We start from the raw sequence: 18,347 nt of genomic DNA, 5'->3' as shown, positions 1-18,347 counted from the left end.
TTTTCTTCAAACACTTCCTCCCTTTTGTTTCAAAAGAACTACACCTTCAAGGTTAACTGCAGTCTCCCTGAGCAACAGACCAGCCCACCTAGACTGGAAGTCACTCATTCCTAATCTAAAGCTCTTTATTTAGTTATCTGTACTGCTTCACTTGAAAGCATGCTGTTACGGACAGTCCAACAATATACACTGCATTCCTACCCACAACGACAACTCTGTAGATATACAACACGCTCAATTCACTGTGAAATACTAAAAGGCGATTTTTCATCAAATTTTCAGGAAGAAATAGGATAGAAAGCAAAAACGAAACGCAACTCAAACCTAAAAAAAAACAATCCTCAGAGGTTAGGTTCTCTTTCAAGTAATAGAGTAAAGGTACAAAGCGGGGTCGGGAAGGTTACTATTTCTCCTCCTCCAGAGTCAAAAAGTCTCGAAGCAGAGGAACTCTCGATACCGCCCCCCGCCCCCGCCCCAGCTCCATAGGAGAATAGAGGATTCAGGGGGAAGGCTCAGGAATACAGAATGGGGGATGGGAGGAACCCAAGTTGGGGAAGGCCGATTCGTCCGTGGAGCTGGCTGTCTAGGTCGGGTCTTTTGATTTTTGCATCGTCCCATCTCTCTTCTTTTTGAAAACACTGATTTTTATCTTATGGATAAAATTACCTCTGGTCCCTCCCTTGCGAGCAAGGACAGGTGTTGGAAGAGATGTCTGGCCTCCTAGGGGTACAAAATGGGGGCGGGGGCGGCAGTCTAAAGAATGGGAACCTGTACGCCTTCTCCCAAGGTTGAGGGGCTAGGTGAGGGACCTTTTAAATGAGGGGTATCAGGAAACCAGCCCCTTCTGGGAAGCTGGGATTGATGGGGGACAGTAAGTAGCTGCAAGCACCCTCGAAGGATGAGGAGCCGCCTCCTCAGGGAATACCGGGAGGTAGAGGAGACGGCCCCGCCCCCTCAGGGGATGGGCGCGAGTGGCAGCTGGTACGGTGGCGGGAGGACACCGGCGGTTCTACCCCTGTTTTTCTTTCGAGAACCTGGCCTCCCAGCCGCCGCCAAGCCCCGGCGCCAACGGCTCCTACCTTTTCCCGGCGCTCAAGGTTCCTCTCCCTGCCGCCTCCGCCACCCTCTCCATCCACAGCCCCTCGAGGCCCCGCCCCTCAACAGCCAGGCGGGGGCACTGGCATTCGGCAGAGCCAATGGCCTCCTCGCCTCTCCAACCCCGAAACCAATCCGCGCCGGCTGGAGGAGGGGCTTCTCCAATGTCATTTAGGCTCCTCCCGGGGCCCCAAGATCCCTTTTGTTTGGGGAGAGCCAAGCTGGGATTGAGCTCGCGTCACTTCCGGGAGGAAGCTCAGTCCTCCTGCCCCGGCTCGGGGTGGGCTTGCGCCCCTCCGGGCCCGGATTCTGCAACTTTCCACCTTCTATGGGCTTTCGGGACCAGATGGTGGCGAGTGCTTCGTGTGTACCCTCGTTGTACGGGAAGCTCAGGAATGGGTTTCGGGTGTCCTGACTGACTGGGCACATTAACGTTTCATCCAAAATGTTAATAAATGAAGTGCGCTCTGGTGTTTAGAAAACCTGCTGTTGAAAACCTGGTAACGTGGCTTGCCTGTTCTACCCCCCGACACACTTTTTTTTTTTTTTTTGGCGGGGGGCGGGGGAGAGGGGGACAAAGCGTGTGCTAGAGAAGGGAGCAAAGATGAAAAACCCAGAGACCCCTCTTTTCACATTATATTTGGAAGAGAATAGTAGCTTCTGGAGCCCCTGGAACCCCTGGAGTGGAGACGCCGGGTAGCTTTCCAACCCGACTTCCTTTCCAGGTAGAAATCGAATGAATAAAATTTCTGTGTGTCAGTGTTTTCTACGCTGTTTTCCAAATGAGAATTTTTGTGTCTTTGGCCCCATTGTACTGTAGGCTGCCGCAGCCCTGCTGGGACAAAGGACAGTAGAGGATGCAAGGAATGTCTGTCCCTCGTGAACACAGGAATGCAGATCTGGTGGCAGCAAGCCCTTGTTTAGTCGCTAAGTCACCTCCGACTCTTTTGTGACGCAATGGGTCCGCCAGGCTTTTCTGTCCATCGACTTTTCCAGGCAAGAATACTGGAGTGGGTTGCCATTTCCTCCTCCAGGGCATCTTTCTGATCCAGAGATCGAACCCGCATCTCCTGCATTGCAGGTGGATTCTTTACCGCTGAGCCACCTGGGAAGCCCCGCACTAAGCCCTCCAGCACCAAATAACCCAGAGAAGGGCGAGGGTGCATCCCTTCCTGAGGTCAAAGTTTCTGGATTTCTTTATCCCTTTCACGGATTCCAGTTCAACTGGTTAAACGAATAATAATCACATTGCTTTAAATATAATACATGCTTACAATTATTTATAATGCACAAGTAATATGAATTAATTTCAATGTATTATTTCTAATATTAACAATTATTATTAAGCAAAGCAGTAGTGAGGCCTCCTACTCACCTAGGCAGACTGTCTCAAGACAGATCCAGCTCTGTCCACACGCAGTTTGCAGTCAGGTGGAGGGATGTAGTCAGTCGGCAAACATAGGGAAGTTCGAAGGAAGTAAACCAGTATTAATGCCATTTTGTTGCATAAGTGCTCAGTCAGGTCTGACGCTTTTGTAACTGCATGGATTGTAGTCCACCAGGCTCCTTTGTCCATGGGATTTTCCTGGCAAGAATGCTGGATTGTGTTGCCATTTCCTCCTCCAGGGGATCTTCCCCACTCAAAGATCAAACCCTTGTCTCTTGCACTGGCAGGTGGATTCTTTACCACTGAGCCACCTGGGAAGCCCTATTAATGCCATTCAGTTCAGTCGCTCAGTTGTGTCCGACCCCATGCCAGGAATCCCTGTCCATCACCAACTCCTGGAGCTTCTCAAACAGATGTCCATCGAGTTGGTGATGACATCCAACCATCTCATCTTCTGTCGTCCCCTTCTCCTGCCTTCACTCTTTCCCAGCATCAGGGTCTTTTCAAATGAGTCAGTAGTTCACATCAGGTAGACAAAGTATTGGAGTTTCAGCTTCAGCATCAGTCCTTCCAATGAATATTCAGGACTGATCTCCTTTAGGATGGACTGGTTGGATCTTCTTGCAGTCCAAGGGACTCTCAAGAGTCTTCTCCAACACCACAGTTCAAAAGCATCAATTCTTTGGTGCTCAGGTTTCTTTATAGTCCAACTCTCACATCCATACATGACTACTGGAAAAGACCATAGCTTTGACTAGATGGACTTTTGTTGGCAAAGTAATGTCTCTGCTTTTTAATATGCTGTCTAGGTTGCCATTCCTGCAAGTTATTTTCATATAATGATATTTAATCTTCACACAGGAGACATGAATTTGATCCCTGGGTTGGGAAGATCCCCTGCAAAAAGGAACAGCTACCCACGCCAGTATTCTTGCCTGGAGAATTTCATGGACAGAGAAGCCTGGTGGGCTACAGTCCATAGGGTCTCAAAGAGTCGAACACAGCTGCGCAGGCATGCACACATACGCACACAAATGTAATATCTTTCCTAACCTGTAAGATAGACCATTGGTGCCTATTTTACAGAGAAGAGAGAAATTCAGAGAAATCAAGTAAAGCCATAGAACTAGTAAATGGAAAACAAAGACCTTCCAACAAGGATGTGGATTCCAACTCTGTGCTATATTCTGCTCTCTATACACTTGGCTTTCAGGAGGAGGGCTGGTTCAGAGAGTGAGTCTGGATGACCTCCAACTAGCATTAGAAACAGAAATGGGCTCCATGTCTCCCTCTATTGACTGCTGGCTTGAGAATGTCCTCTGTATGTATATTTGAAGGACAAGAGGACTGTACTGAAGGGCTTCACAGCAGCTCAGATGCTTCTGAAGTAACAAATAGGAAATTCAGAACTTCAGAAAGACATCATTCCCTGTGTTCTGAAAGGCAAGATGAAGGGCCAGGGACATAGTAGGTGTTCAACAAATACTGACTTCACTTGAAACAAAATGTCTGGAATGGTTAAAAACAGAGTTTCAGTGCTGGACTAGGCCCACGAATTTGAAAAATTCCATTTCCTCCTCCGCCCTTTTGCCCTGCCTTCTGGGTGTGCAATGAGGAAGTGCCTCATTGCCCGACAGTGAGGCAGATGCAGAACAGGCTATTTTCTGCTGGCTTCTGAGTCACTGTAAGAGTTGTCCCAGTGAATCAGCTCACCCCTCCTCCCCTCCTTCCCTTTGTTAACCCACCATTACCCATTCTACTCCCAGGTTGACCTGGCACCTACTTCCTTCAGAGCAACTGGCGGCTCCCCAGATTTTCTGAGCTCTTGCTGACTTTCCTCAGTGAGTGTGGGAGGACCCAGCAAGAATGAGGTCATCCCTGCCTGGTAGGATTGAGTCCTGAGGGTATTCAGATTATTATCCTTTTAATTCATCACCCCTGGAGCTAGTGCATGGCCAGAGCCTGTGAATTTGAAGTTCAATGATTCTTCAAATGTATAAAATGTCTAAATAAATTAGAGTCTGGCACACAGGTGTACAGAGGTAGAAAGGGGGTTTGTAATAATTTCCTAAAGTTGTATAACACAACATACTATTTTTATATCTATTATTGTATCAACATGCCAGTAGTATTTATTAAATGCCTACTGTATGTCAGGTAACAATTTAGTAAGAAGCACTAAAGAGTATAGTGTGTGTTAGTTTTTCTCCAAATGAGTAAACATCTTAGGTAGGTGTACCATGAATGTTTATTGCTGGTTTGGGGAAGGCAATGATAGAGTAAAAGAGGGCTAGACTGGAAATGTAAAAGAAAAATTTGTGAGTTCTGCTGGAGTTCTCCCTGTCACAAACTGTAGTTTCTTAGGGCTGCTGTGACAACTGACCTTAAATGGGGTGATTTAAAATAACAGAGATGTATTCTCTCTCAGTGAGGAGGCTAGGAGTCTGAAATTAAGGTTTTGACAAGGTTGGTTCCTTGGTGAGGGGTGTTGGTGGGAGTGGGCTTATGGAGGGTCACCCTGCTCTCCTAGCTTATGAGGGTTCCTGGAAATCCTTGGCTTGTAGCTGAATTGTGTTATTCTCTGCTTCTGTCTTCACATGGCATTTCCCCCTCTGTGACTTAATGCCTCTGTCTTCTCCTCTTCTTCTAAGGATAACAGTCATACTGGATTTAGAAGTCATCCTAATCTAGTATGACCTCATCTTAGCTCATTACATCTGCAAATATCTCATTTCAAAGAAAGTTCACATTCTGAGGATTTGGAGGGGGGCAGGGATGGAAAACATTCAAACCTGTGTGCAAAACTACTTCACAAAGTAACGCCCCCAACTTAACTGCATTTAGCTTCACTGGTAATAGCATGAAATTAGCAACCTGATTCCTAAAGAGCGTTTCAGTTCTATAATTGTATGATAATTATATATGCTAGAAGCATTTCTCAAGCCTTTACTATATGGCAGGCACTATGAAAATGCTTCGGAGTACATCTCATTTAACCCTTAAAAGAATTCCAGGAGCGAGATGTGAATATTCCTGTTTTACAGATAACGAAATTGAGGCGCAAAGAGGTCCATGGTCATGGAATTCATAAGAGATGAACATGGAATATTTACTCAGATCTGACTCCTAAGTCCACCCTCATAATTACTATGCTCTATCATGTCTCCATCATACGAGATGGGTTAGGAAGACAGGGAATGCAACGAATATTTTTAAATTTGATTTTTGGAATACTTGGAGATGAATAGCAATCTTCTGGGGAAGGCAAGAGAGAAGAGAACAGTGGGTGGCAAATGAAAACAGCAGGGAAGAGGCGAGCTATTGGCACTTACCTGAGCCTCAGTTTCCTCATTTCTTAAATGGAATCAGTTCCTTCAAGTGGTTGTGACTATCCAAGTGAGATGATGGGCATGAAAGTATTTGGTAAATTCTATGAGGGATGATAAACTATTTGGAGATCTTGCTCAAGCTCTTTCTCCTCTCTGGGCCCGAGCCCTGCAGCTGAACATCTAAGGGTTGGTTGACCATCTGGGGCTCTGTAAGACTCCTTCTAGCTGTGACCCACTTGGACTTACTAAGATGCTGGGTGAGCTAGATGTGAAAGTTGGAGTGACTGGGAAAAGTGACCTGGCTTGGCTCTTCCTACCTTCTGGTTCCTTATGAGCCCCCATCTGGCTTCTCCAAGAGGGGATCCTGAGGTCGCAACATAGAAGCCTGAGAGAGCTCTTTCTGCTGGGACCAGGCTTAAGTGGGAAGGCTGGTGTGCTGTCTGCATGACTCCCTACGTTTTCTCCCATAACTTGTTCCCACAAAGGCCTTTCTGAGTAGTCCTTAAGGTTCTTTCACTTAGGATCCCTCGACCGACTAGAGCACAGGGGAAGCTGAGAAGTTTCTGGGTGTGGCCCTCACTGTGTTCTCGATCTTATTGCGCCCCCTAGTGCTGAGCGACGAGTCCTGCGGTCGTCGGCTTCCCTCTTGGCTGCCCCAGCGCACTCCGCGGAGCGCCTCTCACTGGACGGTTTTTCCTTTTAAGGGCGTGAGCTGAGAGCGCAGCAGGTTGGGAAAAACCCCCTTTAGGGACAGATTCTTCTGGTTTTTAGGTAAGTGTTGGGGCCAGCTTGACCATGAGAGAGCCAGGAAACTCTTACCTTGGACTTCACAGAGGGAGGCTGGGAAAGAAAAAGAAATCTAACATTGTGGGTCTCCTATGTACCAGGCACTGTACTGGTGCTTTACATATATTACGTGTATCATCCTTGTAATCTTTACATATATAATCCATCTATTCCTTTGTGATCATCTTAGGAGATAATTATCATTCCCATGTTTCACATGAAAGCAAGTTCAGGGACTTCCTTGGCGGTCCAGCGGTTAAGAATCCACTTCCGGGACACAGGTTTGATCCCTGGTCAGGGAACCAAGAGCCCACACACATGGCGTGGGGCAGCTAAGCTCATGCGACAACTATGCAGTCTGAGCGCTGCAACAAAAGAGCCCACGTGCTGCGGCTAAGACCCGACACAGCCAAAAATAAATTAATCTTAAAAAAGAGAAAGAAAGCAAGTTCATGGAGGTTAAGCGTCTTGCCAAAGGTCACATAACAATATGATGATAATGACATCGACCACTTATTTAGTGCCTACTTCACACCAGGCACATTATTTCTTTTCATCCTCTCAGCAAATCTTTAAAAAAAAAAATCATAATAACTTATTGATGAGATCACTGAGATTTAGGTAGTTTAAGAAAGGGGTCACTGAGGAGCTTGCCTGAGATCAAAGAGTAGGTCCTCCGGTCTTCAGTGCCAGCTGTTTCCATTCCACCATTGCCTCATGGAGCTGTGGGTGGTGGAGGTGGACTGGGCCCAGCACCCTGTGATTCACTGTTCTTGCCATTACTGGCACTGCCTCGCAGCCCTTCCCCAGGACCAGGAAACTAGGGCCGTGTGGGTTTTTTGGATCTCCAGATCCACAGATAGGCTCCTGACATAGGATGGCAATGAAAAATCCAAGGCCATAGGCCATTGGATCCTAGGACAGTTTGCGTGGAGAGACCCATAACAGGGCAGTCCCTGGGAACCACACAACAGATTGCTGTTAGGGGCCTTGGGAAGAGTACCCAGAGGACCCTGAGTCCCATCTCCCTCATCCTCTGTGGAATTCACATGTTCCCCTAAAGCTGATGGGCCTGGATGGGGCACACACAGCTAGCTCACTGAGGGGTAAAAAGGGAAGGTAAATGGGGTACAGTCTAGCTCAGATAGAAAATTCCTGGAAATAGATGAGAAAAATCATGGAGTTCCCAAATCACCCAGCAAAGTTTCCAAAGATTTGAGTCAATTTAATCCCCTCCCTTCATCCCCAAAGTACAGGTTAGTCATAGGTCCCTGGAAGAATACTGTATGTCCCTTTGGATGAATCTCAAGTTTTCATTTTCATTTTAATCTTTGAAATTATTAAATTATAATTGAGAAGCACATACCTGATGATGAGTTGATGTTATGTATGATGGGATTCATGTTTTGGTTGCTATTTCCAAGTGTTCATGCAGACTCATGGCGGGCAGGGGGCAGGAGCTATCAGCTGGCTACTGTTTTTTATTGGTAAGTTGACTTAATTCGTTAACGGTTAACTTTTCCCCCTCTCTTTCAACCGCTCCCTTTTCTGTCTCCCTTGCTGTTTCTCCTCCGCCCCAGGTGACTTTTCCCTAATCGTTTGGGGCCAGACCTCCTTCTGTGTCTCCTGGCTCCTCAGACAAAGCGCTGGGCTGAGTAGCCTTGCCAGAGGGACTGAAGCTGGCTGGAAGGCTGGTCTTTCCTTTCCCTCTTGTTCCCCCTTCTTCCTCACACATGGCCTGACATTAAGCAGTAAATAATTTCTGTGCTACGCTATAAACAGAGCTTCGGCTCAGTTGGGCTTCTCTCTGGTTTCAATCTGATGAAAGCCAATTACACATTCCCTTTCGTCTGTTATTTCAGCTGAGGCACCACAGAGTTGGCTGAATAGGTTCTTGTTGCTTAGAAAAGGGAGAAATATGTGTAGGAAAAGTAATGACCTGGTAATGGCTGCACCATCATTTCTAGGCAATTTCCTAGAGGAGCCCTTTGGAGGAACCTGATGCTAGAGGCTTCTATACCCCTATTTCTTGCTACATGATGTCTGCTGGTCCCTAGCAGGGTCTAGTCTGCCATGAAAAAGTGACCAGGAGACCCAGGGCACCTGCACCATTGGGAGGAGTCTGTACATTTCTCATCTCCTTTTCTTTTTGCCACCCTACCTTTCTCTTGTCCCCCCTTTATTTCTAAAACTATCCTTGAGTACCTATTATCATTACCACAAGAAATAACACACAATTCCAGACCTCCGGGTACTCACAGTCTTGAGGGGAGGTAGATTTGTGTAACTAGTTGACTCAAGTTCTTCTTTCTGTTGCTACACTTTCCAAACAAAATAACTCACCCCACTGTATTACATCATAATCAGGACTCCTCCAGATGTAAAGGACAGAAATTCCATCCAAACTAGCAAAGGTAGTTTTTATTGGCTCATGTGATAAAAACATCCAGAATTAGACTGCCTTCACGTGAGGCTTGATCTGGCTCCTCAAAAGCGTTACCAGAACCAGGCTGCTCTCTCGGGAGTTTTCAGCTTTACTTTTGTAGAGTTGGTTCTGTTTTCAAACGTGCTTTTTTCCTCAACTGGCAATAAACATAGGAGTTCCAGCTTCATATCCAGTCATATTCAATAGGAAAGAGCATCTCCTTTGTCCTCAGAAGTCTGAGAAAAGTCCCACTCTGTTTTCTTGGTTCTGCTTAGACCATGTATTCGAGTCTGAATCCAATTACTGTGAGTGGGGCATGTGCTGCTGTGATTGGCTAGACGTACTCTGTATAGAACCATGCATTAAGCGTGGGGGAAAGCTATAACCACAGGTGAACATGCATTCATTCATCCATTTATTACCAAAAAAATGGGGTTGAATATTTGGGAAGCAAATAGTGTTTATTACACATTTGAGCATTTGTCTTGCGTTTGCTCCTGGGACCTCTTGAGCTGCAGCTGATTCTCTAACCTTGGCCTGGACTTTCCTTGCTGCTGGTCATTGTCAGAAAGTTCGGAATGGCTGTCCTTTGTTGTCCAAAGCATCACTAACAACAGATTGTTGTGTGCAGCGGCTGTTCACTGAGGATTTGGGGGCCTTGTATGGTATGGGCAGTGTTAAAAAGGTTTTTAAAGATTTGGGGTTCTTGGATTTGAAGGTATATCAGAAATACCTGAGGGTCTTGATAAATCACAGATTGCTTGGCCCTAACCCCGGAGTTTCAACAAAAGTATACACTGACTATGGTATGCCAGGTGCTAAGGTTACAGTTATGGCCAAGCCACCTGCTGTAAAATTCTTCTTTGTTATGCAGAGTGATTTAATTACTTACTGCAAGCCTTTCTCATCTCAGTTCTATCCAGGGGACCCTCAATTTTCATAGTCAGATAAGCCCATGAAGATAGTTTCTCTAACAGAGGAATCTATTTGTACTGTCCTTGGAGGTCAACTGATTCAAACTGCAGCAGCTTCTGTGATAAAATTTCATTTATTTTCCTACTGCTTAGGCAAACAGGGAATGTTGTGAGTGAAGTATGGTGCTCGAGGTACTAACTAGGTGCAGCTTTCAAAGGCACAAAAGAGAGTAGAACCTTCCATAAGGAACAGCTGCTTGACTCCTGGGTAGCACTGTGGAAAGTAACTCGAGAGACAGACGTACTAGCTGTGTGACCTGGGCATGTCATTGACTACTTTGAGTTTCAAATCCCTTATTATAAATTGAGAAATAATATTGTGTTTCACAGGGTTGTAGTAAAGAAGAAGCCAGATAACGGGAGTTTTATTGATAATTTTTCTCCTTGCCACTTATCTATCACCAAGAGCTGTCAATTTTTTTTTTTTTAAGGACCTGTCAATTTTTCCTCCTGAATACTTTAACTTCATAACTTCTATTCCTACCTCCATCACCATCTTGGTCTGTCCATTACCTCATTTATTCAGGGCAGTGGCAGCCTTCTGAATGGTCTTCTAGCCTTCATTCTTGCCCCTTCCAGTCCATTCTCCACACAGCACGCTGTGCAGATCTTAAGAAAACACAATCTGATCACGTCACAACCCTTCCTCTCAATGAAAACTATTCAGTGGTCTTAGGACAGATCTGTTCACCAAACCCTCATTACTTGGCTCCTGCTTCTCTCTCCAAAATCATCTAGTGCTCCTCTCCTCATTGCTGTCTCTGCCCTGGACAAGTGGGGACAAAGACTCTCCTTGATCAAACTTTAGTCAGGCTTTAGTTTAGGTCTTGACATTGGTCACTCACTCTCACCCTCTGGCCTTGCTGGGCCTGCACAGCCCAGTTTTAGCAAGAATCCTGCTAAGTGAGTCCATATCCTTCATATCTGATGAAATACTTTATCCTTCACCTTTGATCTTTAGTCCTTGACCTGCCTTCAGCAGGAATCCGGTTAAGTCAGTTTAGTGAGAATCCCCCATCCTTGATGTCTCCTCTTAGTGATTTTCCATCCACTGAATCGCTCACTCTGCTTTGGGGCTATAAATCCCTTCCTCCATTTGATTTTGGAGTTGAAACTGGTCTCTCTTCCCTATTGCCATAGTCTTGACACTTTCCGAGTAGTCCTGAGGGAAGTCTTCTCTACCATTTTAGCAAGTGTCAGAGTTCATTTTTTTCTCCAATGATGGCTGCTTTTCTGTTCCTCAGAGTATTCACTAATGTTACTGTGTGTTCTTGGGCTGTTCTTTCAACCCTCTACCTAAAGCCTATACATCCTCAGACCTTCTCTCAATGCCACCTTATCAGGAAAGTTTCCTTAGCCCAACAGAGTGAGTTCTAATGTTTTGCCTTCCTAGCGTGTGTTATGATTTATAATTATACACTTGCACTTCAAGAAAATTAGAGATATCAAGGGAACATTTCAGGCAAAGATGGGCTCAATAAAGGACAGAAATGGTATGGACCTAACAGAATCAGAAGATATTAAGAAGAGATGGCAAGAATACACAGAAGAACTGTACAAAAGGATCTTCACGACCCGGATAATCACGATGGTGTGATCACACATGTAGAACCAGACATCTTGGAATGTGAAGTCAAGTGGGCCTTAGAAAGCATCACTATGAACAAAGCTAATGGAGGTGATGGAATTCCAGTTGAGCTATTTCAAATCCTAAAAGATGATGCTGTGAAAGTGCTGCGCAAATTTGGAAAAGTCAGCAGTGGCCACAGGACTGGAAAAGGTCAGTTTTCATTCCAATCCCAAAGAAAGGCAATGCCAAAGAATGTTCAAACTACCGCACAATTGCACTCATCTCACATGCTAGTAAAGTAATGCTCAAAATTCTCCAAGCTAGGCTTCAGTAATACGTGAACCGTGAACTTCCTGATGTTCAAGCTGGTTTTAGAAAAGGCAGAGGAACCAGAGATCAAATTGCCAACATCTGCTGGATCATGGAAAAAGCAAGAGAGTTCCAGAAAAACATCTATTTCTGCTTTATTGACTATGTCAAAGCCTTTGATTGTGTGGATCACAATAAACTGGAAAATTCTGAAAGAGATGGAAATACAGACCACCTGACCTGCCTCTTGAGAAATCTGTATGCAGGTCAGGAAGCAACAGTTAGAACTGGACATGGAACAACAGACTGGTTCCAAACAGGTAAAGGAGTACGTCAAGGCTGTCTATCGTCACCCTGCTTATTTAACTTCTATGCGGAGTACATCATGAGAAACGCTGGACAGGAAGAAACACAAGCTGGAATCAATATTGCCGGGAGAAATCTCAATAACCTCAGATATGCAGATGACACCACCCTTATGGCAGAAAGTGAAGAGGAACTCAAAAGCCTCTTGATGAAAGTGAAAGAGGAGAGTGAAAAATTTGGCTTAAAGCTCAACATTCAGAAAACTAAGATCATGGCATCTGGTCCCATCACTTCATGGGAAATAGATGGGGAAACAGTGGAAACAGACTTTATTTTGGGGGGCTCCAAAATCACTGCAGATGGTGACGGCAGCCATGAAATTAAAAGATGCTTACTCCTTGGAAGAAAAGTTATGACCAACCTAGATAGCATATTCAAAAGCAGAGATATTACTTTGTCAACGAAGGTCCGTTTGGTCAAGGCTATGGTTTTTCCTGTGGTCATGTATGGATGTGAGAGTTGGACTGTGAAGAAGGCTGAGCGCCGAAGAATTGATGCTTTTGAACTGTGGTGTTGGAGAACTCTTGAGAGTTCCTTGGACTGCAAGGAGATCCAACCAGGCCATTCTGAAGGAGACCAGCCCTGGGATTTCTTTTGGAAGGAATGATGCTAAAGCTGAAACTCCAGTACTTTGGCCACTTCATGCGAAGAGTTGACTCATTGGAAAAGACTTTGATGCCGAGAGGGATTGGGGGCAGGAGAAGAAGGGGACGACCGAGGATGAGGTGGCTGGATGGCATCACTGACTCGATGGACGTGAGTCTGAGTGAACTCTGGGAGTTGGTGATGGAAAAGGAGGCCTGGCGTGCTGCGATTCATGGGGTCACAAAGAGTCGGACACGACTGAGCGACTGAACTGAACTGAACTGAACTGACAGTTACTTTGATTAGTGTGGCATTTCACAAGCCTTTTGTATGCTCCATGAGGACAGAGCTCACTTCTATTTTGCTCATGATTCTTATCTCCGATATCTCGACACAGTACCTGGTACACAGTAGGTGTGTTCTATGAATGTTTATTGATTGAATGAATGAATGAAAGTGCACTGTTTATAAAAAGTGCTCTATAAATCAATTTCTCCTAGTGTCCAACTGTGGTAATAATCCTGAGTTTCTTGGTGGGAAATAAAGGCTTTTATGACCTATTTCAACCCACTGCAAATCCTCTTAGGGGAAACCTAGGTTCATACCCTTGGAGGTACCTGGAAAGCCCAGAAACTTCAGATGAACCTCTTGAGAAGTCCACTTAGGATGATTACCCAGTGAGTATAATGATTTACTCACTTTTTAATCCTCAATTCCTGGTAACAGTGCCTGGGCCTGGGAGTTAATCAAATAAATGATCTTGAAGTTGAGGAAATATCCAAAAGGGATTCACTGACCCATTTGGGTGGTCTCAGGAGCCTGGAAGGCTGCAGTCCATGGGGTCGCTGAGGGTCGGACACAACTGAGTGATTTCACTTTCACTTTTCACTTTCATGCATTGGAGAAGGAAATAGCAACCCACTCCAGTGTCCTTGCCTGGAAAATCCCAGGGACGGGGGAGCCTGGCGGGCTGCCGTCTATGGGGTCACACAGAGTCAGACACGACTGAAGTGACTTAGCAGCAGCAGCAGCAGGAATATGAATAATCCACTTGAGACAGATGGTCTCCTACATGGATGCTAATGGAGATGAATGCTAGTTCTGCCCTGATGGCTGCCAGCCGAGCAGAAAATGCCATCAGGAATGAAGCCCATGAGGGGCTTCTTTAGGTGATTTTAGTACCATAAAACAGGGGAATGGTAATATGGACTTAGTGAGATTTCTTAACTATTTCTATTACAGCCATCTGTTTTCCTATAATATTTAAAAAATTTATAAAATTAATTTATTTTTGGCTGCCCTGGGTCTTCGTTGCTGCACGAGAGCTTTCTCTAGTTGTGGTGAGTGGGGGATACTCTCTAGTTACGGTGTGCGAGCTTCTCATTGTGGCGGCTTCTCTTGTTGCAGAGCAAGGGCTCTAGAGCGTGTGGGCTTCAGTGGTTGGAGTGCGTGGGCTTGATTGCCCCACTGCACGTGGAATCTTCCCAGGCCAGGGACTGAACCTGGGTCCCCTGCATTGGCAGGCGGATTCTTAACCACTGGACCACCAGGGAAGTCCTCTCCCCTAGTATTTATCAGCAGAACTGGTGGGCAGGATTAAGGCGGGAGAGGACTCAGCAAGAAAGCAGGGAGTTGGGTGTCTGATCCGGGACCTGACCTCACTCCCACCTCCCCCCACTCTCTGCTTTCCTTTAATGCCAGGCTTTTTGAGACCCATCCTCCCCTTCCATTCTGCCGTCAATCATTATAGTCTCACTCCTGCCTCACTGTGCAGCTGCTCCCCTAAGATTTCCAATGACCGTCTTGTTGACAAACCACGTGCTTGTGTCTGGGCCCTAGCTGCTCCCTGCAGACACTGTTCTCCTTCCCTTGGTGTCTGTGATGACATCATCCTTTCTTCATTGGTTTCCTGCCTCTCCTTCCCATGCTTCTTATGGCCATCTCTTTCTCCTCCCACTTTATACACTGCCCTGGGTGAGCCACCTAATCTGATGGTTCAGTCACCACCTCTACTTGGATGCGTCTCAAACAAACACATGACTCAAGCTCCAGACTTAGACAGGATAGGTCACCTCCAGGGCATTCACCCTTGCTTCCTCCCAGTCACCTCATCCCACTAACCATGAAGTGTTTTTGTTCTGCTTCCCTAATCCGCCCTGTCTCTCCACATTTCCTATCGCTACCTTAGTTCAGCTGCCTTCACCTCTGCTATGGATCCTGGAAGCAGCCTTCTGTCTGGGTTTCCTGTGTCTGCTCTGGCTCTTCCCCCTTCAATTCATTTCTACATGGCAACCATAGTGATTTGTTTCTAAAGTGAAAATTTGAACAGGTCACTTCTCTGCTTAAGTGCCTCTAGTATTCTCGCCTGGGAAATCCCATGGACAGAGGAACCTGGTGGGCTACAGTCTATGGGGTCGTAAGAGTCGGACATGACTGAATGAGTAAACCACCACTGCTTGAGTTCCTGGAAAGTCCTGAGTTTCCCATTACCTTCACGATAAAGTGTAAATGTGAGATGACATCCCTTCTTGGCCCAGCCTCTGCTTACTTGCGTCTTCAGCTCCAACTTTTGCTGCTGCCCTGGCCCCAGGCAGCATTAGACCTCTGCTGAACTACTTGAATTCCCTTACTTCATCACGATCTCTTTGGCCTCAGGACTTTTTGCTGTGTTGTTCTGCCTGCACTGCCTTTTCTTGGTTCTTCCAGTCCAGCTAACTACTCTTTCTTTAGGACTTTTCTCAGATGTCACTTCCTCCAGGAAGCTTTCTGTGATCTTTTAAGGCCAGATTTAGATGTCGTGTACCACGCACCCCCTACCCCATTCTGCTGCTGCTCCTGCTAAGTTGCTTCAGTCATGTCCAACTCTGTGTGACCCCATAGACAGCAGCCCACCAGGCTCCCCCGTCCCTGGGATTCTCCAGGCAAGAACACTGGAGTGGGTTGCCATTTCCTTCTCCAAGCCATGAGAGTGAAAAGTGAAAGTGAAGTGGCTCAGTTGTGTCCGACTCTTTGTGACCCCATGGACTGCAGCCCACCAGGCTCCTCTGTCCATGGGATTTTCCAGGCAAGAGTACTGGAGTGGGGTGCCACTGCCTTCTCCTCTACCCCATTCTAATTGTTCTCAGTACACTCTGCACTCCCATCCTTTTACTTGAATCTGTGTCTCCCATGACTAAAAGTTCCTTGAAAGCAGGGACTCTTCCTGGTTCATGGGGTATTTGTAGTTTGTCACATAGTGTGTGCACATAGTAGGCGTGAATAATATTTATCAAATGAAAGAGCAAGTGATTTCTTAAAGCTTTGTCATAGCTTGCCTACTATTGCGGTTAAGAACAAGGACATTCTGTCAGGAAACCCTGACAGAAGGCTGTTTCCAGGATCCATGGCAGAGGTGAAGGCAGCTTGAACTAAGGTAGTGATAGGAAATGTGAGAGACAGGGTGGGTGGGAGGGGGCTTGGGGGAGAAAGGATGCGTATGTATGTGTAGCTGAGTCTCTTCACTGTTCACTGGATCTACCACAGCATTGTTAATTGGCTATACCGCAATACAGAATAAAAAGTCTTGTTTTAAAAAATAAGTAAGAGAAGCCAACCATCTCTAGAACAACAACAACAGAAAAAGGACATTGAAGCCAGACTGCCTCAGTTCAAATCCTGGCTCAGACACTGACTCTCTGTGCGACCTTTGGCAAGTTACTCAACCTCACTATGTCTTAGCTTCATTATTTTAAAAATGTTTCTTAGCTCATAGAATTGCTTTCAGGGTTAAATAAGTTAATGTTTATATGCTTGATACAAAGTGAGTAAATACCATATCAATAGAATAGCTTATTCTACTATATGACCACACATGGATAATTTTGAGAGTAAAAAAGATACTATTAATCGTAACATTAGGACAAGAGTAAACAGGACTGTCCTGTGCAAACAGGGATGTTTAGTCACCTTGCAGACAAGGGCTCATTAGGTAAGTAAACAATGTCTTCATTTTTATTGGTTTTGTTTCTCTCTGTCCATTGTCTTCTAGTGATTAGCAAACTCTTCCCACCATAAAAGCCTGTGTGTTTATTTTTAGGGACAACAGGGAAAGGAAGGAGGGGGACAGTGTCCTAGGGGACAGAGTTTGTAGGGCAGCATTAAAGAAATGGAAATGAAGTGAAATTCTTAGGGTGGGGGTGCAGGAGTGAAAGAGAACCTCCCCGTATCCCACTGAGGCCTGTGGACTTGACAGAAGGTCCATGTGCTCTCCTGATGGCTGATGTGATTTGAGGGGCTCCAGCCTTTCCCAGAGCCTTGTCTGTGAGCAAGGCAGTCTGTGCTGGCCCTGCTTGACACGCATCTGCTGGTTGTTCCCTGAGTTTGCCGTTTTCTCTCAAACTGTTTCAGAAGCATGTGGTTCCATTTGCTTCCCCAACAGGGAGGGTTGTGTTTTTTTTTTTTTTTTTTTTTTTTATTACCTTGAAGTAGTTGTTTTTATGAACTGGGATAAATACCTGGTGGGCCGGAGTTTTATCTCATGGTCCTTCCAATTTGAATTCCATTATTTCTCCTGCTTACCTGGGGAGGGGGAAAAATATATTTTCTAAACACAGTGTTCCTTTTTCTAGTTTCCCTGACAGATGCATCATGAGATAAGAGCACCTCTGCAGATGAGTGCATTTGCCTGGAATACCAATGGCACACAGTTCTCTTGGTGACTGTGGTGCTCAAGGAAGCGGGGAGGGGAGAATATCTTTCCTTATCTTGAAATACAGCCTGTCAGTCTGAGGAGGTGCTATTCAGAAATGTGTGCCACCTCGTCTCCCTCCCTCTCCCTCTAGGTGAGAGTGGAGGTGGTGGTGGGGAGTGGGAAGAGAAGGCACTAACATTTAGTGACACTTCCTATGTTCCAGGCAGAGGTAACCTTCCATTTCATTTAATACTCAGAGCAACCTCAGAATAGGTATTAGTCTTTCTCCTTCATGGATAAGGAAAGTGAAATTCACAGAATAAAAAGAACATGCTAAAGATATATTAGCAGTAGGCAGGGATTTGAATCTGCTTCTATCTGATTCCAAATGCATACCTTTAATATTTAATGCCTACGAGGCCCCGAGAGCATGAGAATTTGCTTAGTGTCTCGCAGTCAGCCGAGAAGAAGGTTATATCTTTCTAGCTTCCCAGTGGGAGGGAAAGGCAGGATTAGGCAAAACATGTTGGTTGTGTGCTTAATTAATATAGAAGAGGGAGATCTGAAGGAGTTTTTGACTGTTAGTAATTCCATCTTTCATTCATTAACATATGCAGTGCTTACTGTGTGTCCAGCAGCGTATCACTGTATTTGAAGAATATAGTAGAACTGCTCAGGTGGTGCTAGTGGTCAAGAACCCGCCTGCCGATGCAGGAGACATAAGAGACCTGGGTTCAATCCCTGGGTTGAGAAGATTCCCCTGGAGGAGGGCGTGGCAACCCACTCCAGTATTCTTGCCTGGAGAATCCCCGTGGACAGAGGAGCCTCGCGGGCTATAGTCCGTAGTTTCGC

General features: G+C 45.7%; 1 protein-coding gene and 1 long non-coding RNA gene across 3 annotated transcripts in view; one reads left to right on the top strand and one right to left on the bottom strand.

The window, feature by feature from the left end:
- Positions 1-2,555, bottom strand: part of CTTNBP2NL (CTTNBP2 N-terminal like) — a 53,861-nt gene extending 51,306 nt beyond the window's left edge. The window contains exon 1 of one of the 2 annotated variants that reach the window (XM_042252468.2): positions 2,471-2,555. The gene's annotated coding sequence lies outside the window, so the exon portion shown is untranslated. Of the gene's footprint in view, positions 1-1,079; positions 1,153-2,470 lie in introns of those variants that run through there. The other variant, XM_004002327.6, reaches the window with a different exon arrangement.
- Positions 2,556-6,460: 3,905 nt separating this feature from the next.
- Positions 6,461-18,347, top strand: part of LOC121817627 (uncharacterized) — a 186,070-nt gene continuing 174,183 nt past the window's right edge. Inside the window, exon 1 of the long non-coding RNA XR_009599911.1 lies at positions 6,461-6,582. This is a non-coding gene — a long non-coding RNA (uncharacterized LOC121817627). The remainder of the gene's footprint in view (positions 6,583-18,347) is intronic.

This window comes from Ovis aries, chromosome 1 (assembly GCF_016772045.2).
Source record: "Ovis aries strain OAR_USU_Benz2616 breed Rambouillet chromosome 1, ARS-UI_Ramb_v3.0, whole genome shotgun sequence".
Classification (NCBI taxonomy): Eukaryota; Metazoa; Chordata; class Mammalia; order Artiodactyla; family Bovidae; genus Ovis; species Ovis aries.
Note: the sequence above shows the minus strand (reverse complement) of the source record. Positions and strands in the feature narration are given on the sequence as shown.